Raw genomic sequence first — 26137 nt, 5'->3', positions numbered from 1 at the left:
CCCCATGCTGAACACCCCGCGGTGCTTTTCTCCATCCTACATTGCCACTCACTGCCTATCCTAATTCAGACCCTCCGATTCACACCACCCTGTGATGTTTTTCTCACTTCTACTAGTGAATGTAATGTAACACACACCCATACAATGCGCCCCACCCCGTGATGTTTTTCTCACTCCTACTAGTGAATGTAATGTAAAACACACCCATACAATGCGCACCACCCCACGATGTTTTTCAGAAACCTATCCTACATTGCCACTGCATGTTCCCTGATCTCCCCATGCTGATCACCCCGTGGTGCTTTTCTCTATCCTACATTGCCACTCACTGCCGATCCTAATTCAGACCCTCCGATTCACACCACCCCGTGATGTTTTTCTCACTCCTATTAATGAACGTAATGTAACACACACCCATACAATGCGCACCACCCGGGGATGTTATTCTCACTCCTACTAGTGAATGTAATGTAACACACAACCATACAATTCGCACCACCCCGCGATGTTTTTCAGAAACCTATCCTACATTGCCACTGCATGTTCCCTGACCTCCCCATGCTGACCACCCCGCGGTGCTTTTCTCCATCCTACATTGCCAATCACTGCCTATCCTAATTCAGACCCTCCGATTCACACCACCCCGTGATGTTTTTCTCACTCCTAATAGTGAATGTAATGTAACACACACCCATACAATGCGCACCATCCCGCGATGTTTTTCTCACTCCTACTAGTGAATGTAATGTAACACACACCCATACAATGCGCACTACCCCGTGATGTTTTTCTCACTCCTACTAGTGAATGTAAGGTAACACACACCCATACAATGCGCACCACCCCGCGATGTTTTTCAGAAACCTATCCTACATTGCCACTGCATGTTCCCTGACATCCCCATGCTGACCACCACGTGGTGCTTTTCTCCATCCTACATTGCCACTCACTGCCTATCCTAATTCAGACCCTCCGATTCACACCACCCCGTGATGTTTTTCTCACTTCTACTAGTGAATGTAATGTAACACACACCCATACAATGCGCCCCACCCCGTGATGTTTTTCTCACTCCTACTAGTGAATGTAATGTAAAACACACCCATACAATGCGCACCACCCCGCGATGTTTTTCAGAAACCTATCCTACATTGCCACTGCATGTTCCCTGACATCCCCATGCTGACCACCACGTGGTGCTTTTCTCCATCCTACATTGCCACTCACTGCCGATCCTAATTCAGACCCTCCGATTCACACCACCTCGTGATGTTTTTCTCACTCCTACTAGTGAATGTAATGTAACACACACCCATACAATGCGCACCACCCCGTGATGTTTTTCTCACTCCCACTAGTGAATGTAATGTAACACACACCCATACAATGCGCACCACCCCGGGATGTTATTCTCACTCCTACTAGTGAATGTAATGTAACACACAACCATACAATTCGCACCACCCCGCGATGTTTTTCAGAAACCTATCCTACATTGCCACTGCATGTTCCCTGACCTCCCCATGCTGACCACCCCGCGGTGCTTTTCTCCATCCTACATTGCCAATCCCTGCCTATCCTAATTCAGACCCTCCGATTCACACCACCCCGTGATGTTTTTCTCACTCCTAATAGTGAATGTAATGTAACACACACCCATACAATGCGCACCATCCCGCGATGTTTTTCTCACTCCTACTAGTGAATGTAATGTAACACACACCCATACAATGCGCACTACCCCGTGATGTTTTTCTCACTCCTACTAGTGAATGTAAGGTAACACACACCCATACAATGCGCACCACCCGGCGATGTTTTTCAGAAACCTATCCTACATTGCCACTGCATGTTCCCTGACATCCCCATGCTGACCACCACGTGGTGCTTTTCTCCATCCTACATTGCCACTCACTGCCTATCCTAATTCAGACCCTCCGATTCACACCACCCCGTGATGTTTTTCTCACTCCTACTAGTGAATGTAATGTAACACACACCCATACAATGCGCACCACCCCATGATGTTTTTCAGAATCCTATCCTACATTGCCACTGCATGTTCCCTGACCTCCCCATGCTGACCACCCCGCGGTGCTTTTCTCCCTCCTACATTGCCACTCACTGCCTATCCTAATTCAGACCCTCCGATTCACACCACCCCGTGATGTTTTTCTCACTCCTACTAGTGAATGTAATGTAACACACACCCATACAATGCGCACCACCCCGTGATGTTTTTATCACTCCTACTAGTGAATGCAATGTAAGACACACCCATACAATGCGCACCACCCCGTGATGTTTTTCAGAAAACTATCCTACATTGCCACTGCATGTTCCTTGACTTCCCCATGCTGACCACCCCGCGGTGCTTTTCTCGATCCTACATTGCCACTCACTGCCTATCCTAATTCAGATCCTCCGATTCACACCACCCCGTGATGTTTTTCTCACTCCTACTAGTGAATGTAATGTAACACACACCCATACAATGCGCACAACCCCGAGATGTTTTTCAGACACCTATCCTACATTGCCACTGCATGTTCCCTGACCTCCCCATGCTGACCACCCCGCGGTGCTTTTCTCCATCCTACATTGCCACTCAATGCCTATCCTAATTCAGACCCTCCGATTCACACCACTCCGTGATGTTTTTCTCACTCCTACTAGTGAATGTAATGTAACACACACCCACACAATGCGCACCACCCCGCGATGTTTTTCAGAAACCTATCCTACATTGCCACTGCATGTTCCCTGACCTCCCCATGCTGAACACCCCGCGGTGCTTTTCTCCATCCTACATTGCCACTCACTGCCTATCCTAATTCAGACCCTCCGATTCACACCACCCCGTGATGTTTTTCTCACTCCTACTCGTGAATGTCATGTACTACACACCGATACAATGCGAACCACCCCGTGATGTTTTTCTCACTCCTACTCGTGAATGTAATGTAACGCACACCTATACAATGCGCACAACCCCGCGATGTTTTTCTCACACCTACTAGTGAATGTAATGTAACACACACCCATACAATTCGCACCACACCGCGATGTTTTTCAGAAACCTATCCGACCGTGCCATTGCATGTTCCCTGACCGCCCCATGCTGACCACCCCGTGGTGCTTTTCTCCATCCTACATTGCCACTCACTGCCGATCCTAATTCAGACCCTCCGATTCACACCACCTCGTGATGTTTTTCTCACTCCTACTAGTGAATGTAATGTAACACACACCCATACAATGCGCACCACCCCGGGATGTTATTCTCACTCCTACTAGTGAATGTAATGTAACACACAACCATACAATTCGCACCACCCCGCGATGTTTTTCAGAAACCTATCCTACATTGCCACTGCATGTTCCCTGACCTCCCCATGCTGACCACCCCGCGGTGCTTTTCTCCATCCTACATTGCCAATCACTGCCTATCCTAATTCAGACCCTCCGATTCACACCACCCCGTGATGTTTTTCTCACTCCTAATAGTAAATGTAATGTAACACACACCCATACAATGCGCACCATCCCGCGATGTTTTTCTCACTCCTACTAGTGAATGTAATGTAACACACACCCATACAATGCGCACTACCCCGTGATGTTTTTCTCACTCCTACTAGTGAATGTAAGGTAACACACACCCATACAATGCGCACCACCCCGTGATGTTTTTATCACTCCTACTAGTGAATGCAATGTGAGACACACCCATACAATGCGCACCACCCCGTGATGTTTTTCAGAAAACTATCCTACATTGCCACTGCATGTTCCCTGACTTCCCCATGCTGACCACCCCGCGGTGCTTTTCTCGATCCTACATTGCCACTAACTGCCTATCCTAATTCAGATCCTCCGATTCACACCACCCCGTGATGTTTTTCTCACTCCTACTAGTGAATGTAATGTAACACACACCCATACAATGCGCACAACCCCGAGATGTTTTTCAGAAACCTATCCTACTTTGCCACTGCATGTTCCCTGACCTCCCCATGCTGACCACACCGCGGTGCTTTTCTCCATCCTACATTGCCAGTCAATGCCTATCCTAATTCAGACCCTCCGATTCACACCACTCCGTGATGTTTTTCTCACTCCTACTAGTGAATGTAATGTAACACACACCCACACAATGCGCACCACCCCGCGATGTTTTTCAGAAACCTATCCTACATTGCCACTGCATGTTCCCTGACCTCCCCATGGTGAACACCCAGCGGTGCTTTTCTCCATCCTACATTGCCACTCACTGCCTATCCTAATTCAGACCCTCCGATTCACACCACCCCGTGATGTTTTTCTCACTTCTACTAGTGAATGTAATGTAACACACACCCATACAATGCGCCCCACCCCGTGATGTTTTTCTCACTCCTACTAGTGAATGTAATGTAAAACACACCCATACAATGCGCACAACCCCGCGATGTTTTACAGAAACCTATCCTACATTGCCACTGCATGTTCCCTGATCTCCCCATGCTGACCACCCCGTGGTGCTTTTCTCTATCCTACATTGCCACTCACTGCCGATCCTAATTCAGACCCTCTGATTCACTCCACCCCGTGATGTTTTTCTCACTCCTAGTAGTGAATGTCATGTACTACACACCGATACAATGCGAACCACCCCGTGATGTTTTTCTCACTCCTACTCGTGAATGTAATGTAACGCACACCAATACAATGCGCACAACCCCGCGATGTTTTTCTCACACCTACTAGTGAATGTAATGTAACACACACCCATACAATTCGCACCACCCCGCGATTTTTTTCAGAAACCTATCCGACCGTGCCATTGCATGTTCCCTGACCTCCCCATGCTGACCACCTCGTGGTGCTTTTCTCCATCCTACATTGCCACTCACTGCCGATCCTAATTCAGACCCTCCGATTCACACCACCTCGTGATGTTTTTCTCACTCCTACTAGTGAATGTAATGTAACACACACCCATACAATGCGCACCACCCCGTGATGTTTTTCTCACTCCTACTAGTGAATGTAATGTAACACACACCCATATACAATGCGCACCACCCCGCGATGTTTTTCAGAAAACTATCCTACATTGCCACTGCATGTTCCCTGACCTCCCCATGCTGACCACCCCGCGTTGCTTTTCTCCATCCTACATTGCCACTCACTGCCTATCCTACTTCAGACCGTCCGATTCACACCACCCCGTGATAATTTTCTCACTCCTACTAGTGAATGTAATGTAACACACACCCATACAATTCGCACCACCCCGTGATGTTTTTCACACTCCTAATAGTGAATGTAATGAAACACAACCCAAACAATGCACACCACTCCGCGATGTTTTTCTCACTCCTACTAGTGAATGTAATGTAACACACACCCATTCAATGCGCACCACCCCGCGATGTTTTTCAGAAACCTATCCTACATTGCCACTGCATGTTCCCTGACCTCCAAATGCTGACCATGCTGCGGTACTTTTCTCCATCATACATTGCCACTCACTGCCTATCCTAAATTCAGATGCTCCGATTCACACCACCCTGTGATATTTTTCTCACTCCTACTAGTGAATGTAATGTAACACACACCCATACAATGCGCACCACCCCCCGATGTTTTTCAGAAACCTATCCTACATTGCCACTACATGTTCCCTGACCTCCCCATGCTGACCACCCCGCGGTGCTTTTCTCCATCCTACATTGCAACTCAATACCTATCCTAATTCAGACCCTCCGATTCACACCACCCCGTGATGTTTTTCTCACTCCTACTAGTGAATGTAATGTAACACACACCTATACAATGCGCACCACCCCGTGATGTTTTTCTCACTCCTACTAGTGAATGTAATGTAACACACACCCATACAATGCGCACCACCCCGCGATGTTTTTCAGAAAACTATCCTACATTGCCACTGCATGTTCCCTGACCTCCCCATGCTGACCACCCCGCGGTGCTTTTCTCCATCCTACATTGCCACTCACTGCCTATCCTAATTCAGACCCTCTGATTCACACCACCCCGTGATGTTTTTCTCACTCCTACTAGTGAATGTAATGTAACACACACCCATACAATGCGCACCACCCCGTGATGTTTTTCTCACTCCTACTAGTGAATGTAATGTAACACACACCCATACAATGTGTACCACCACGTGATATTTTTCTCACTCCTACTAGTGAATGTAATGTAACACACACCCATACAATGTACACCACACAGCGATGTTTTTCAGAAACCTATCCTACATTGCCACTGTATGTTCCCTGACCTCCCCATGCTGACCACACCGCGGTGCTTTTCTCCATCCTACATTGCCACTCACTGCCTATCCTAATTCAGACCCTCCGATTCACACCACCCCGCGATGTTTTTCTCACTCATACTAGTGAATGTAATGTAACACACACCCATACAATGCGCACCATCCCGTGATGTTTTTCTCACTCCTACTAGTGAATGAAATGTAACACACAGCCATACAATGCGCACCACGCAGCGATGTTTTTCAGAAACCTATCCTACATTGCCACTGCATGTTCCCTGACCTCCCCATGCTGACCACCCCGCGGTGCTTTTCTCCATCCTACATTGCCACTCACTGCCTATCCTAATTCAGACCCTCCGATTCACACCACCCCGTGATGTTTTTCTCACTCCTACTAGCGAATGTAATGTAACACACACCCATACAATGTGCACCACCCCGCGATGTTTTTCAGAAACCTATCCTATATTGCCACTACATGTTCCCTGACCTCCCCATGCTGACCACACCATGGTGCTTTTCTCCATCCTGCATTGCCACTCGCTGCGTATCCTAATTCAGATGCTCCGATTCACACCACCCCGTGATATTTTTCTCACTCCTACTAGTGAATGTAATGTAACACACACCCATACAATGCGCACCACCCCACGATGTTTTTCAGAATTCTATCCTACATTGCCACTGCATGTTCCCTGACCTCCCAATGCTGACCACCCCGCGATGCTTTTCTCCATCATACATTGCCACTCACTGCCTATCCTAATTCAGATCCTCCGATACACACCACCCCGTGATGTTTTTCTCACTCCTAACAGTGAATGTAATGTAACACACACCCATACAATGCTCAGCACCCCGTGCTGTTTTTCTCAATCCTACTAGTGAATGTAATGTAACACACACCCATACAGTGTGCACCACCACGTGATGTTTTTCTCACTCCTACTAGTGAATGTAATGTAACACACACCCATACAATGTACACCACACGGCGATGTTTTTCAGAAACCTATCCTACATTGCCACTGCATGTTCCCTCACCTCCCCATGCTGACCACCCTGCGATGCTTTTCTCTATCCTACATTGCCACTCACTACCTATTCTAATTCAGACCCTCTGATTCACACCACACCGTGATGTTTTTCTCACTCCTACTAATGAATGTAATGTAACACACACCCTTACAATGCGAACCACCTCGTGATGTTTTTCTCACTCCTACTAGTGAATGTAATGTAACACACACCCATACAATGCGCACCAACCCGTGATATTTTTCTCACTCCTACTAGTGAATGTAATGTAACACACACCCATACAATGTTCACCACCCCGTGATGTTTTTCTCACTCCTACTAGTGAATGTAAGGTAACACACACCCATACAATGCGCACCTCCCCGCGATGTTTTTCAGTAACCTATCCTACATTGCAACTGCATGTTCCCTGACCTCCCCATGCTGACCACCCCGAGGTGCTTTTCTCCATCCTACATTGCCACTCCCTGCCTATCCTAATTCAGACCATCCGATTCACACCACCCCGTGATGTTTTTCACATTCCTACTAGTGAATGTAATGTAACACACACCCATACAATGCGCACCACCCCGCGATGTTTTTCTCACTCCTACTAGTGAATGTAATGTAACACACACCCATACAATGCGCACCACACCGCGATGTTTTTCAGAAACCTATCCTACCGTGCCACTGCATGTTCCCTGACCTCCCCATGCTGACCACACCGCGGTGCTTTTCTCCATCCTACATTGCCACTCACTGCCTATCCTAATTCAGACCCTCCGATTCACACCACCCCGTGATGTATTTCTCACTCCTACTAGTGAATGTAATGTAACAAACACCCATACAATGCGCACCACACCTTGATGTTTTTCTCACTCCTACTAGTGAATGTAATGTAACACACACCCATACAATGCGCACCACCCCGGGATGTTATTCTCACTCCTACTAGTGAATGTAATGTAACACACAACCATACAATTCGCACCACCCCGCGATGTTTTTCAGAAACCTATCCTACATTGCCACTGCATGTTCCCTGACCTCCCCATGCTGACCACCCCGCGGTGCTTTTCTCCATCCTACATTGCCAATCCCTGCCTATCCTAATTCAGACCCTCCGATTCACACCACCCCGTGATGTTTTTCTCACTCCTAATAGTGAATGTAATGTAACACACACCCATACAATGCGCACCATTCCGCGATGTTTTTCTCACTCCTACTAGTGAATGTAATGTAACACACACCCATACAATGCGCACTACCCCGTGATGTTTTTCTCACTCCTACTAGTGAATGTAAGGTAACACACACCCATACAATGCGCACCACCCGGCGATGTTTTTCAGAAACCTATCCTACATTGCCACTGCATGTTCCCTGACATCCCCATGCTGACCACCACGTGGTGCTTTTCTCCATCCTACATTGCCACTCACTGCCTATCCTAATTCAGACCCTCCGATTCACACCACCCCGTGATGTTTTTCTCACTCCTACTAGTGAATGTAATGTAACACACACCCATACAATGCGCACCACCCCATGATGTTTTTCAGAATCCTATCCTACATTGCCACTGCATGTTCCCTGACCTCCCCATGCTGACCACCCCGCGGTGCTTTTCTCCCTCCTACATTGCCACTCACTGCCTATCCTAATTCAGACCCTCCGATTCACACCACCCCGTGATGTTTTTCTCACTCCTACTAGTGAATGTAATGTAACACACACCCATACAATGCGCACCACCCCGTGATGTTTTTATCACTCCTACTAGTGAATGCAATGTAAGACATACCCATACAATGCGCACCACCCCGTGATGTTTTTCAGAAAACTATCCTACATTGCCACTGCATGTTCCTTGACTTCCCCATGCTGACCACCCCGCGGTGCTTTTCTCGATCCTACATTGCCACTCACTGCCTATCCTAATTCAGATCCTCCGATTCACACCACCCCGTGATGTTTTTCTCACTCCTACTAGTGAATGTAATGTAACACACACCCATACAATGCGCACAACCCCGAGATGTTTTTCAGAAACCTATCCTACATTGCCACTGCATGTTCCCTGACCTCCCCATGCTGACCACCCCGCGGTGCTTTTCTCCATCCTACATTGCCACTCAATGCCTATCCTAATTCAGACCCTCCGATTCACACCACTCCGTGATGTTTTTCTCACTCCTACTAGTGAATGTAATGTAACACACACCCACACAATGCGCACCACCCCGCGATGTTTTTCAGAAACCTATCCTACATTGCCACTGCATGTTCCCTGACCTCCCCATGCTGAACACCCCGCGGTGCTTTTCTCCATCCTACATTGCCACTCACTGCCTATCCTAATTCAGACCCTCCGATTCACACCACCCCGTGATGTTTTTCTCACTTCTACTAGTGAATGTAATGTAACACACACCCATACAATGCGCCCCACCCCGTGATGTTTTTCTCACTCCTACTAGTGAATGTAATGTAAAACACACCCATAAAATGCGCACCACCCCGTGATGTTTTTATCACTCCTACTAGTGAATGCAATGTGAGACACACCCATACAATGCGCACCACCCCGTGATGTTTTTCAGAAAACTATCCTACATTGCCACTGCATGTTCCCTGACTTCCCCATGCTGACCACCCCGCGGTGCTTTTCTCGATCCTACATTGCCACTAACTGCCTATCCTAATTCAGACCCTCCGATTCACACCACCCCGTGATGTTTTTCTCACTTCTACTAGTGAATGTAATGTAACACACACCCATACAATGCGCCCCACCCCGTGATGTTTTTCTCACTCCTACTAGTGAATGTAATGTAAAACACACCCATACAATGCGCACCACCCCGCGATGTTTTTCAGAAACCTATCCTACATTGCCACTGCATGTTCCCTGATCTCCCCATGCTGACCACCCCGTGGTGCTTTTCTCTATCCTACATTGCCACTCACTGCCGATCCTAATTCAGACCCTCTGATTCACTCCACCCCGTGATGTTTTTCTCACTCCTAGTAGTGAATGTCATGTACTACACACCGATACAATGCGAACCACCCCGTGATGTTTTTCTCACTCCTACTCGTGAATGTAATGTAACGCACACCTATACAATGCGCACAACCCCGCGATGTTTTTCTCACACCTACTAGTGAATGTAATGTAACACACACCCATACAATTCGCACCACACCGCGATGTTTTTCAGAAACCTATCCTACCGTGCCATTGCATGTTCCCTGACCTCCCCATGCTGACCACCCCGTGGTGCTTTTCTCCATCCTACATTGCCACTCACTGCCGATCCTAATTCAGACCCTCCGATTCACACCACCTCGTGATGTTTTTCTCACTCCTACTAGTGAATGTAATGTAACACACACCCATACAATGCGCACCACCCCGTGATGTTTTTCTCACTCCTACTAGTGAATGTAATGTAACACACACCCATACAATGCGCACCACCCCGGGGTGTTATTCTCACTCCTACTAGTGAATGTAATGTAACACACAACCATACAATTCGCACCACCCCGCGATGTTTTTCAGAAACCTATCCTACATTGCCACTGCATGTTCCCTGACCTCCCCATGCTGACACCCCGCGGTGCTTTTCTCCATCCTACATTGCCAATCACTGCCTATCCTAATTCAGACCCTCCGATTCACACCACCCCGTGATGTTTTTCTCACTCCTAATAGTGAATGTAATGTAACACACACCCATACAATGCGCACCATCCCGCGATGTTTTTCTCACTCCTACTAGTGAATGTAATGTAACACACACCCATACAATGCGCACTACCCCGTGATGTTTTTCTCACTCCTACTAGTGAATGTAAGGTAACACACACCCATACAATGCGCACCACCCCGTGATGTTTTTATCACTCCTACTAGTGAATGCAATGTGAGACACACCCATACAATGCGCACCACCCCGTGATGTTTTTCAGAAAACTATCCTACATTGCCACTGCATGTTCCCTGACTTCCCCATGCTGACCACCCCGCGGTGCTTTTCTCGATCCTACATTGCCACTAACTGCCTATCCTAATTCAGATCCTCCGATTCACACCACCCCGTGATGTTTTTCTCACTCCTACTAGTGAATGTAATGTAACACACACCCATACAATGCGCACAACCCCGAGATGTTTTTCAGAAACCTATCCTACTTTGCCACTGCATGTTCCCTGACCTCCCCATGCTGACCACCCCGCGGTGCTTTTCTCCATCCTACATTGCCAGTCAATGCCTATCCTAATTCAGACCCTCCGATTCACACCACTCCGTGATGTTTTTCTCACTCCTACTAGTGAATGTAATGTAACACACACCCACACAATGCGCACCACCCCGCGATGTTTTTCAGAAACCTATCCTACATTGCCACTGCATGTTCCCTGACCTCCCCATGCTGAACACCCAGCGGTGCTTTTCTCCATCCTACATTGCCACTCACTGCCTATCCTAATTCAGACCCTCCGATTCACACCACCCCGTGATGTTTTTCTCACTTCTACTAGTGAATGTAATGTAACACACACCCATACAATGCGCCCCACCCCGTGATGTTTTTCTCACTCCTACTAGTGAATGTAATGTAAAACACACCCATACAATGCGCACAACCCCGCGATGTTTTACAGAAACCTATCCTACATTGCCACTGCATGTTCCCTGATCTCCCCATGCTGACCACCCCGTGGTGCTTTTCTCTATCCTACATTGCCACTCACTGCCGATCCTAATTCAGACCCTCTGATTCACTCCACCCCGTGATGTTTTTCTCACTCCTAGTAGTGAATGTCATGTACTACACACCGATACAATGCGAACCACCCCGTGATGTTTTTCTCACTCCTACTCGTGAATGTAATGTAACGCACACCAATACAATGCGCACAACCCCGCGATGTTTTTCTCACACCTACTAGTGAATGTAATGTAACACACACCCATACAATTCGCACCACCCCGCGATGTTTTTCAGAAACCTATCCGACCGTGCCATTGCATGTTCCCTGACCTCCCCATGCTGACCACCTCGTGGTGCTTTTCTCCATCCTACATTGCCACTCACTGCCGATCCTAATTCAGACCCTCCGATTCACACCACCTCGTGATGTTTTTCTCACTCCTACTAGTGAATGTAATGTAACACACACCCATACAATGCGCACCACCCCGTGATGTTTTTCTCACTCCTACTAGTGAATGTAATGTAACACACACCCATATACAATGCGCACCACCCCGCGATGTTTTTCAGAAAACTATCCTACATTGCCACTGCATGTTCCCTGACCTCCCCATGCTGACCACCCCGCGTTGCTTTTCTCCATCCTACATTGCCACTCACTGCCTATCCTACTTCAGACCGTCCGATTCACACCACCCCGTGATAATTTTCTCACTCCTACTAGTGAATGTAATGTAACACACACCCATACAATTCGCACCACCCCGTGATGTTTTTCACACTCCTAATAGTGAATGTAATGAAACACAACCCAAACAATGCACACCACTCCGCGATGTTTTTCTCACTCCTACTAGTGAATGTAATGTAACACACACCCATACAATGCGCACCACCCCGCGATGTTTTTCAGAAACCTATCCTACATTGCCACTGCATGTTCCCTGACCTCCAAATGCTGACCATGCTGCGGTACTTTTCTCCATCATACATTGCCACTCACTGCCTATCCTAAATTCAGATGCTCCGATTCACACCACCCTGTGATATTTTTCTCACTCCTACTAGTGAATGTAATGTAACACACACCCATACAATGCGCACCACCCCCCGATGTTTTTCAGAAACCTATCCTACATTGCCACTACATGTTCCCTGACCTCCCCATGCTGACCACCCCGCGGTGCTTTTCTCCATCCTACATTGCAACTCAATACCTATCCTAATTCAGACCCTCCGATTCACACCACCCCGTGATGTTTTTCTCACTCCTACTAGTGAATGTAATGTAACACACACCCATACAATGCGCACCACCCCGTGATGTTTTTCTCACTCCTACTAGTGAATGTAATGTAACACACACCCATACAATGCGCACCACCCCGCGATGTTTTTCAGAAAACTATCCTACATTGCCACTGCATGTTCCCTGACCTCCCCATGCTGACCACCCCGCGGTGCTTTTCTCCATCCTACATTGCCACTCACTGCCTATCCTAATTCAGACCCTCTGATTCACACCACCCCGTGATGTTTTTCTCACTCCTACTAGTGAATGTAATGTAACACACACCCATACAATGCGCACCACCCCGTGATGTTTTTCTCACTCCTACTAGTGAATGTAATGTAACACACACCCATACAATGTGTACCACCACGTGATATTTTTCTCACTCCTACTAGTGAATGTAATGTAACACACACCCATACAATGTACACCACACAGCGATGTTTTTCAGAAACCTATCCTACATTGCCACTGTATGTTCCCTGACCTCCCCATGCTGACCACACCGCGGTGCTTTTCTCCATCCTACATTGCCACTCACTGCCTATCCTAATTCAGACCCTCCGATTCACACCACCCCGCGATGTTTTTCTCACTCATACTAGTGAATGTAATGTAACACACACCCATACAATGCGCACCATCCCGTGATGTTTTTCTCACTCCTACTAGTGAATGAAATGTAACACACAGCCATACAATGCGCACCACGCAGCGATGTTTTTCAGAAACCTATCCTACATTGCCACTGCATGTTCCCTGACCTCCCCATGCTGACCACCCCGCGGTGCTTTTCTCCATCCTACATTGCCACTCACTGCCTATCCTAATTCAGACCCTCCGATTCACACCACCCCGTGATGTTTTTCTCACTCCTACTAGCGAATGTAATGTAACACACACCCATACAATGTGCACCACCCCGCGATGTTTTTCAGAAACCTATCCTATATTGCCACTACATGTTCCCTGACCTCCCCATGCTGACCACACCATGGTGCTTTTCTCCATCCTGCATTGCCACTCGCTGCGTATCCTAATTCAGATGCTCCGATTCACACCACCCCGTGATATTTTTCTCACTCCTACTAGTGAATGTAATGTAACACACACCCATACAATGCGCACCACCCCACGATGTTTTTCAGAATTCTATCCTACATTGCCACTGCATGTTCCCTGACCTCCCAATGCTGACCACCCCGCGATGCTTTTCTCCATCATACATTGCCACTCACTGCCTATCCTAATTCAGATCCTCCGATACACACCACCCCGTGATGTTTTTCTCACTCCTAACAGTGAATGTAATGTAACACACACCCATACAATGCTCAGCACCCCGTGCTGTTTTTCTCAATCCTACTAGTGAATGTAATGTAACACACACCCATACAGTGTGCACCACCACGTGATGTTTTTCTCACTCCTACTAGTGAATGTAATGTAACACACACCCATACAATGTACACCACACGGCGATGTTTTTCAGAAACCTATCCTACATTGCCACTGCATGTTCCCTCACCTCCCCATGCTGACCACCCTGCGATGCTTTTCTCTATCCTACATTGCCACTCACTACCTATTCTAATTCAGACCCTCTGATTCACACCACACCGTGATGTTTTTCTCACTCCTACTAATGAATGTAATGTAACACACACCCTTACAATGCGAACCACCTCGTGATGTTTTTCTCACTCCTACTAGTGAATGTAATGTAACACACACCCATACAATGCGCACCAACCCGTGATATTTTTCTCACTCCTACTAGTGAATGTAATGTAACACACACCCATACAATGTTCACCACCCCGTGATGTTTTTCTCACTCCTACTAGTGAATGTAAGGTAACACACACCCATACAATGCGCACCTCCCCGCGATGTTTTTCAGTAACCTATCCTACATTGCAACTGCATGTTCCCTGACCTCCCCATGCTGACCACCCCGAGGTGCTTTTCTCGATCCTACATTGCCACTCACTGCCTATCCTAATTCAGACCATCCGATTCACACCACCCCGTGATGTTTTTCACATTCCTACTAGTGAATGTAATGTAACACACACCCATACAATGCGCACCACCCCGCGATGTTTTTCTCACTCCTACTAGTGAATGTAATGTAACACACACCCATACAATGCGCACCACCCCGCGATTTTTTCAGAAACCTATCCTACCGTGCCACTGCATGTTCCCTGACCTCCCCATGCTGACCACACCGCGGTGCTTTTCTCCATCCTACATTGCCACTCACTGCCTATCCTAATTCAGACCCTCCGATTCACACCACCCCGTGATGTATTTCTCACTCCTACTAGTGAATGTAATGTAACAAACACCCATACAATGCGCACCACACCTTGATGTTTTTCTCACTCCTACTAGTGAATGTAATGTAACACACACCCATACAATGCGCACCACCCCGGGATGTTATTCTCACTCCTACTAGTGAATGTAATGTAACACACAACCATACAATTCGCACCACCCCGCGATGTTTTTCAGAAACCTATCCTACATTGCCACTGCATGTTCCCTGACCTCCCCATGCTGACCACCCCGCGGTGCTTTTCTCCATCCTACATTGCCAATCCCTGCCTATCCTAATTCAGACCCTCCGATTCACACCACCCCGTGATGTTTTTCTCACTCCTAATAGTGAATGTAATGTAACACACACCCATACAATGCGCACCATTCCGCGATGTTTTTCTCACTCCTACTAGTGAATGTAATGTAACACACACCCATACAATGCGCACTACCCCGTGATGTTTTTCTCACTCCTACTAGTGAATGTAAGGTAACACACACCCATACAATGCGCACCACCCGGCGATGTTTTTCAGAAACCTATCCTACATTGCCACTGCATGTTCCCTGACATCCCCATGCTGACCACCACGTGGTGCTTTTCTCCATCCTACATTGCCACTCACTGCCTATCCTAATTCAGACCCTCCGATTCACACCACCCCGTGATGTTTTTCTCACTCCTACTAGTGAATGTAATGTAACACACACCCATACAATGCGCACCACCCCATGATGTTTTTCAGAATCCTATCCTACATTGCCACTGCATGTTCCCTGACCTCCCCATGCTGACCACCCCGCGGTGCTTTTCTCCCTCCTACATTGCCACTCACTGCCTATCCTAATTCAGACCCTCCGATTCACACCACCCCGTGATGTTTTTCTCACTCCTACTAGTGAATGTAATGTAACACACACCCATACAATGCGCACCACCCCGTGATGTTTTTATCACTCCTACTAGTGAATGCAATGTAAGACACACCCATACAATGCGCACCACCCCGTGATGTTTTTCAGAAAACTATCCTACATTGCCACTGCATGTTCCTTGACTTCCCCATGCTGACCACCCCGCGGTGCTTTTCTCGATCCTACATTGCCACTCACTGCCTATCCTAATTCAGATCCTCCGATTCACACCACCCCGTGATGTTTTTCTCACTCCTACTAGTGAATGTAATGTAACACACACCCATACAATGCGCACAACCCCGAGATGTTTTTCAGAAACCTATCCTACATTGCCACTGCATGTTCCCTGACCTCCCCATGCTGACCACCCCGCGGTGCTTTTCTCCATCCTACATTGCCACTCAATGCCTATCCTAATTCAGACCCTCCGATTCACACCACTCCGTGATGTTTTTCTCACTCCTACTAGTGAATGTAATGTAACACACACCCACACAATGCGCACCACCCCGCGATGTTTTTCAGAAACCTATCCTACATTGCCACTGCATGTTCCCTGACCTCCCCATGCTGAACACCCCGCGGTGCTTTTCTCCATCCTACATTGCCACTCACTGCCTATCCTAATTCAGACCCTCCGATTCACACCACCCCGTGATGTTTTTCTCACTTCTACTAGTGAATGTAATGTAACACACACCCATACAATGCGCCCCACCCCGTGATGTTTTTCTCACTCCTACTAGTGAATGTAATGTAAAACACACCCATACAATGCGCACCACCCCGCGATGTTTTTCAGAAACCTATCCTACATTGCCACTGCATGTTCCCTGATCTCCCCATGCTGACCACCCCGTGGTGCTTTTCTCTATCCTACATTGCCACTCACTGCCGATCCTAATTCAGACCCTCTGATTCACTCCACCCCGTGATGTTTTTCTCACTCCTAGTAGTGAATGTCATGTACTACACACCGATACAATGCGAACCACCCCGTGATGTTTTTCTCACTCCTACTCGTGAATGTAATGTAACGCACACCTATACAATGCGCACAACCCCGCGATGTTTTTCTCACACCTACTAGTGAATGTAATGTAACACACACCCATACAATTCGCACCACACCGCGATGTTTTTCAGAAACCTATCCGACCGTGCCATTGCATGTTCCCTGACCTCCCCATGCTGACCACCCCGTGGTGCTTTTCTCCATCCTACATTGCCACTCACTGCCGATCCTAATTCAGACCCTCCGATTCACACCACCTCGTGATGTTTTTCTCACTCCTACTAGTGAATGTAATGTAACACACACCCATACAATGCGCACCACCCCGTGATGTTTTTCTCACTCCTACTAGTGAATGTAATGTAACACACACCCATACAATGCGCACCACCTCATGATGGTTTTCAGAATCCTATCCTACATTGCCACTGCATGTTCCCTGACCTCACCATGCTGACCACCCCGCGGTGCTTTTCTCCCTCCTACATTGCCACTCACGGCCTATCCTAATTCAGACCCTCCGATTCACACCACCCCGTGATGTTTTTCTCACTCCTACTAGTGAATGTAATGTAACACACACCCATACAATGCGCACCACCCCGTGATGTTTTTATCACTCCTACTAGTGAATGCAATGTAACACACACTCATACAATGCGCACCACCCCGTGATGTTTTTCAGAAAACTATCCTACATTTCCACTGCATGTTCCCTGACTTCCCAATGCTGAGCACCCCGCGGTGCTTTTCTCGATCCTACATTGCCACTCACTGCCTATCCTAATTCAGATCCTCCGATTCACACCACCCCGTGATGTTTTTGTCACTCCTACTAGTGAATGTAATGTAACACACACCCATACAATGCGCACAACCCCGAGATGTTTTTCAGAAACCTATCCTACATTGCCACTGCATGTTCCCTGACCTCCCCATGCTGACCACCCCGCGGTGCTTTTCTCCATCCTACATTGCCACTCAATGCCTATCCTAATTCAGACCCTCCGATTCACACCACTCCGTGATGTTTTTCTCACTCCTACTAGTGAATGTAATGTAACACACACCCACACAATGCGCACCACCCCGCGATGTTTTTCAGAAACCTATCCTACATTGCCACTGCATGTTCCCTGACCTCCCCATGCTGAACACCCCGCGGTGCTTTTCTCCATCCTACATTGCCACTCACTGCCTATCCTAATTCAGACCCTCCGATTCACACCACCCTGTGATGTTTTTCTCACTTCTACTAGTGAATGTAATGTAACACACACCCATACAATGCGCCCCACCCCGTGATGTTTTTCTCACTCCTACTAGTGAATGTAATGTAAAACACACCCATACAATGCGCACCACCCCACGATGTTTTTCAGAAACCTATCCTACATTGCCACTGCATGTTCCCTGATCTCCCCATGCTGACCACCCCGTGGTGCTTTTCTCTATCCTACATTGCCACTCACTGCCGATCCTAATTCAGACCCTCCGATTCACACCACCCCGTGATGTTTTTCTCACTCCTATTAATGAACGTAATGTAACACACACCCATACAATGCGCACCACCCCGGGATGTTATTCTCACTCCTACTAGTGAATGTAATGTAACACACAACCATACAATTCGCACCACCCCGCGATGTTTTTCAGAAACCTATCCTACATTGCCACTGCATGTTCCCTGACCTCCCCATGCTGACCACCCCGCGGTGCTTTTCTCCATCCTACATTGCCAATCACTGCCTATCCTAATTCAGACCCTCCGATTCACACCACCCCGTGATGTTTTTCTCACTCCTAATAGTGAATGTAATGTAACACACACCCATACAATGCGCACCATCCCGCGATGTTTTTCTCACTCCTACTAGTGAATGTAATGTAACACACACCCATACAATGCGCACTACCCCGTGATGTTTTTCTCACTCCTACTAGTGAATGTAAGGTAACACACACCCATACAATGCGCACCACCCCGCGATGTTTTTCAGAAACCTATCCTACATTGCCACTGCATGTTCCCTGACATCCCCATGCTGACCACCACGTGGTGCTTTTCTCCATCCTACATTGCCACTCACTGCCTATCCTAATTCAGACCCTCCGATTCATACCACCCCGTGATGTTTTTCTCACTTCTACTAGTGAATGTAATGTAACACACACCCATACAATGCGCCCCACCCCGTGATGTTTTTCTCACTCCTACTAGTGAATGTAATGTAAAACACACCCATACAATGCGCACCACCCCGCGATGTTTTTCAGAAACCTATCCTACATTGCCACTGCATGTTCCCTGATCTCCCCATGCTGACCACCCCGTGGTGCTTTTCTCTATCCTACATTGCCACTCACTGCCGATCCTAATTCAGACCCTCTGATTCACTCCACCCCGTGATGTTTTTCTCACTCCTAGTAGTGAATGTCATGTACTACACACCGATACAATGCGAACCACCCCGTGATGTTTTTCTCACTCCTACTCGTGAATGTAATGTAACGCACACCTATACAATGCGCACAACCCCGCGATGTTTTTCTCACACCTACTAGTGAATGTAATGTAACACACACCCATACAATTCGCACCACCCCGCGATGTTTTTCAGAAACCTATCCGACCGTGCCATTGCATGTTCCCTGACCTCCCCATTCTGACCACCCCGTGGTGCTTTTCTCCATCCTACATTGCCACTCACTGCCGATCCTAATTCAGACCCTCCGATTCACACCACCTCGTGATGTTTTTCTCACTCCTACTAGTGAATGTAATGTAACACACACCCATACAATGCGCACCACCCCGTGATGTTTTTCTCACTCCCACTAGTGAATGTAATGTAACACACACCCATACAATGCGCACCACCCCGGGATGTTATTCTCACTCCTACTAGTGAATGTAATGTAACACACAACCATACAATTCGCACCACCCCGCGATGTTTTTCAGAAACCTATCCTACATTGCCACTGCATGTTCCCTGACCTCCCCATGCTGACCACCCCGCGGTGCTTTTCTCCATCCTACATTGCCAATCCCTGCCTATCCTAATTCAGACCCTCCGATTCACACCACCCCGTGATGTTTTTCTCACTCCTAATAGTGAATGTAATGTAACACACACCCATACAATGCGCACCATCCCGCGATGTTTTTCTCACTCCTACTAGTGAATGTAATGTAACACACACCCATACAATGCGCACTACCCCGTGATGTTTTTCTCACTCCTACTAGTGAATGTAAGGTAACACACACCCATACAATGCGCACCACCCGGCGATGTTTTTCAGAAACCTATCCTACATTGCCACTGCATGTTCCCTGACATCCCCATGCTGACCACCACGTGGTGCTTTTCTCCATCCTACATTGCCACTCACTGCCTATCCTAATTCAGACCCTCCGATTCACACCACCCCGTGATGTTTTTCTCACTCCTACTAGTGAATGTAATGTAACACACACCCATACAATGCGCACCACCCCATGATGTTTTTCAGAATCCTATCCTACATTGCCACTGCATGTTCCCTGACCTCCCCATGCTGACCACCCCGCGGTGCTTTTCTCCCTCCTACATTGCCACTCACTGCCTATCCTAATTCAGACCCTCCGATTCACACCACCCCGTGATGTTTTTCTCACTCCTACTAGTGAATGTAATGTAACACACACCCATACAATGCGCACCACCCCGTGATGTTTTTATCACTCCTACTAGTGAATGCAATGTAAGACACACCCATACAATGCGCACCACCCCGTGATGTTTTTCAGAAAACTATCCTACATTGCCACTGCATGTTCCTTGACTTCCCCATGCTGACCACCCCGCGGTGCTTTTCTCGATCCTACATTGCCACTCACTGCCTATCCTAATTCAGATCCTCCGATTCACACCACCCCGTGATGTTTTTCTCACTCCTACTAGTGAATGTAATGTAACACACACCCATACAATGCGCACAACCCCGAGATGTTTTTCAGAAACCTATCCTACATTGCCACTGCATGTTCCCTGACCTCCCCATGCTGACCACCCCGCGGTGCTTTTCTCCATCCTACATTGCCACTCAATGCCTATCCTAATTCAGACCCTCCGATTCACACCACTCCGTGATGTTTTTCTCACTCCTACTAGTGAATGTAATGTAACACACACCCACACAATGCGCACCACCCCGCGATGTTTTTCAGAAACCTATCCTACATTGCCACTGCATGTTCCCTGACCTCCCCATGCTGAACACCCCGCGGTGCTTTTCTCCATCCTACATTGCCACTCACTGCCTATCCTAATTCAGACCCTCCGATTCACACCACCCCGTGATGTTTTTCTCACTTCTACTAGTGAATGTAATGTAACACACACCCATACAATGCGCCCCACCCCGTGATGTTTTTCTCACTCCTACTAGTGAATGTAATGTAAAACACACCCATACAATGCGCACCACCCCGCGATGTTTTTCAGAAACCTATCCTACATTGCCACTGCATGTTCCCTGATCTCCCCATGCTGACCACCCCGTGGTGCTTTTCTCTATCCTACATTGCCACTCACTGCCGATCCTAATTCAGACCCTCTGATTCACTCCACCCCGTGATGTTTTTCTCACTCCTAGTAGTGAATGTCATGTACTACACACCGATACAATGCGAACCACCCCGTGATGTTTTTCTCACTCCTACTCGTGAATGTAATGTAACGCACACCTATACAATGCGCACAACCCCGCGATGTTTTTCTCACACCTACTAGTGAATGTAATGTAACACACACCCATACAATTCGCACCACACCGCGATGTTTTTCAGAAACCTATCCGACCGTGCCATTGCATGTTCCCTGACCTCCCCATGCTGACCACCCCGTGGTGCTTTTCTCCATCCTACATTGCCACTCACTGCCGATCCTAATTCAGACCCTCCGATTCACACCACCTCGTGATGTTTTTCTCACTCCCACTAGTGAATGTAATGTAACACACACCCATACAATGCGCACCACCCCGTGATGTTTTTCTCACTCCTACTAGTGAATGTAATGTAACACACACCCATACAATGCGCACCACCCCGGGATGTTATTCTCACTCCTACTAGTGAATGTAATGTAACACACAACCGTACAATTCGCACCACCCCGCGATGTTTTTCAGAAACCTATCCTACATTGCCACTGCATGTTCCCTGACCTCCCCATGCTGACCACCCCGCGGTGCTTTTCTCCATCCTACATTGCCAATCACTGCCTATCCTAATTCAGACCCTCCGATTCACACCACCCCGTGATGTTTTTCTCACTCCTAATAGTGAATGTAATGTAACACACACCCATACAATGCGCACCATCCCGCGATGTTTTTCTCACTCCTACTAGTGAATGTAATGTAACACACACCCATACAATGCGCACTACCCCGTGATGTTTTTCTCACTCCTACTAGTGAATGTAAGGTAACACACACCCATACAATGCGCACCACCCCGTGATGTTTTTATCACTCCTACTAGTGAATGCAATGTGAGACACACCCATACAATGCGCACCACCCCGTGATGTTTTTCAGAAAACTATCCTACATTGCCACTGCATGTTCCCTGACTTCCCCATGCTGACCACCCCGCGGTGCTTTTCTCGATCCTACATTGCCACTAACTGCCTATCCTAATTCAGATCCTCCGATTCACACCACCCCGTGATGTTTTTCTCACTCCTACTAGTGAATGTAATGTAACACACACCCATACAATGCGCACAACCCCGAGATGTTTTTCAGAAACCTATCCTACTTTGCCACTGCATGTTCCCTGACCTCCCCATGCTGACCACCCCGCGGTGCTTTTCTCCATCCTACATTGCCAGTCAATGCCTATCCTAATTCAGACCCTCCGATTCACACCACTCCGTGATGTTTTTCTCACTCCTACTAGTGAATGTAATGTAACACACACCCACACAATGCGCACCACCCCGCGATGTTTTTCAGAAACCTATCCTACATTGCCACTGCATGTTCCCTGACCTCCCCATGCTGAACACCCAGCGGTGCTTTTCTCCATCCTACATTGCCACTCACTGCCTATCCTAATTCAGACCCTCCGATTCACACCACCCCGTGATGTTTTTCTCACTTCTACTAGTGAATGTAATGTAACACACACCCATACAATGCGCCCCACCCCGTGATGTTTTTCTCACTCCTACTAGTGAATGTAATGTAAAACACACCCATACAATGCGCACAACCCCGCGATGTTTTACAGAAACCTATCCTACATTGCCACTGCATGTTCCCTGATCTCCCCATGCTGACCACCCCGTGGTGCTTTTCTCTATCCTACATTGCCACTCACTGCCGATCCTAATTCAGACCCTCTGATTCACTCCACCCCGTGATGTTTTTCTCACTCCTAGTAGTGAATGTCATGTACTACACACCGATACAATGCGAACCACCCCGTGATGTTTTTCTCACTCCTACTCGTGAATGTAATGTAACGCACACCAATACAATGCGCACAACCCCGCGATGTTTTTCTCACACCTACTAGTGAATGTAATGTAACACACACCCATACAATTCGCACCACCCCGCGATGTTTTTCAGAAACCTATCCGACCGTGCCATTGCATGTTCCCTGACCTCCCCATGCTGACCACCTCGTGGTGCTTTTCTCCATCCTACATTGCCACTCACTGCCGATCCTAATTCAGACCCTCCGATTCACACCACCTCGTGATGTTTTTCTCACTCCTACTAGTGAATGTAATGTAACACACACCCATACAATGCGCACCACCCCGTGATGTTTTTCTCACTCCTACTAGTGAATGTAATGTAACACACACCCATATACAATGCGCACCACCCCGCGATGTTTTTCAGAAAACTATCCTACATTGCCACTGCATGTTCCCTGACCTCCCCATGCTGACCACCCCGCGTTGCTTTTCTCCATCCTACATTGCCACTCACTGCCTATCCTACTTCAGACCGTCCGATTCACACCACCCCGTGATAATTTTCTCACTCCTACTAGTGAATGTAATGTAACACACACCCATACAATTCGCACCACCCCGTGATGTTTTTCACACTCCTAATAGTGAATGTAATGAAACACAACCCAAACAATGCACACCACTCCGCGATGTTTTTCTCACTCCTACTAGTGAATGTAATGTAACACACACCCATACAATGCGCACCACCCCGCGATGTTTTTCAGAAACCTATCCTACATTGCCAGTGCATGTTCCCTGACCTCCAAATGCTGACCATGCTGCGGTACTTTTCTCCATCATACATTGCCACTCACTGCCTATCCTAAATTCAGTTGCTCCGATTCACACCACCCTGTGATATTTTTCTCACTCCTACTAGTGAATGTAATGTAACACACACCCATACAATGCGCACCACCCCCCGATGTTTTTCAGAAACCTATCCTACATTGCCACTACATGTTCCCTGACCTCCCCATGCTGACCACCCCGCGGTGCTTTTCTCCATCCTACATTGCAACTCAATACCTATCCTAATTCAGACCCTCCGATTCACACCACCCCGTGATGTTTTTCTCACTCCTACTAGTGAATGTAATGTAACACACACCCATACAATGCGCACCACCCCGTGATGTTTTTCTCACTCCTACTAGTGAATGTAATGTAACACACACCCATACAAAGCGCACCACCCCGCGATGTTTTTCAGAAAACTATCCTACATTGCCACTGCATGTTCCCTGACCTCCCCATGCTGACCACCCCGCGGTGCTTTTCTCCATCCTACATTGCCACTCACTGCCTATCCTAATTCAGACCCTCTGATTCACACCACCCCGTGATGTTTTTCTCACTCCTACTAGTGAATGTAATGTAACACACACCCATACAATGCGCACCACCCCGTGATGTTTTTCTCACTCCTACTAGCGAATGTAATGTAACACACACCCATACAATGTGCACCACCCCGCGATGTTTTTCAGAAACCTATCCTATATTGCCACTACATGTTCCCTGACCTCCCCATGCTGACCACACCATGGTGCTTTTCTCCATCCTGCATTGCCACTCGCTGCGTATCCTAATTCAGATGCTCCGATTCACACCACCCCGTGATATTTTTCTCACTCCTACTAGTGAATGTAATGTAACACACACCCATACAATGCGCACCACCCCACGATGTTTTTCAGAATTCTATCCTACATTGCCACTGCATGTTCCCTGACCTCCCAATGCTGACCACCCCGCGATGCTTTTCTCCATCATACATTGCCACTCACTGCCTATCCTAATTCAGATCCTCCGATACACACCACCCCGTGATGTTTTTCTCACTCCTAACAGTGAATGTAATGTAACACACACCGATACAATGCTCAGCACCCCGTGCTGTTTTTCTCAATCCTACTAGTGAATGTAATGTAACACACACCCATACAGTGTGCACCACCACGTGATGTTTTTCTCACTCCTACTAGTGAATG

This window comes from Cavia porcellus, unplaced genomic scaffold, assembly GCF_034190915.1.
Source record: "Cavia porcellus strain 051 isolate PalLab524CR breed Dunkin Hartley unplaced genomic scaffold, mCavPor4.1 scaffold_39, whole genome shotgun sequence".
Classification (NCBI taxonomy): Eukaryota; Metazoa; Chordata; class Mammalia; order Rodentia; family Caviidae; genus Cavia; species Cavia porcellus.
Note: the sequence above shows the minus strand (reverse complement) of the source record.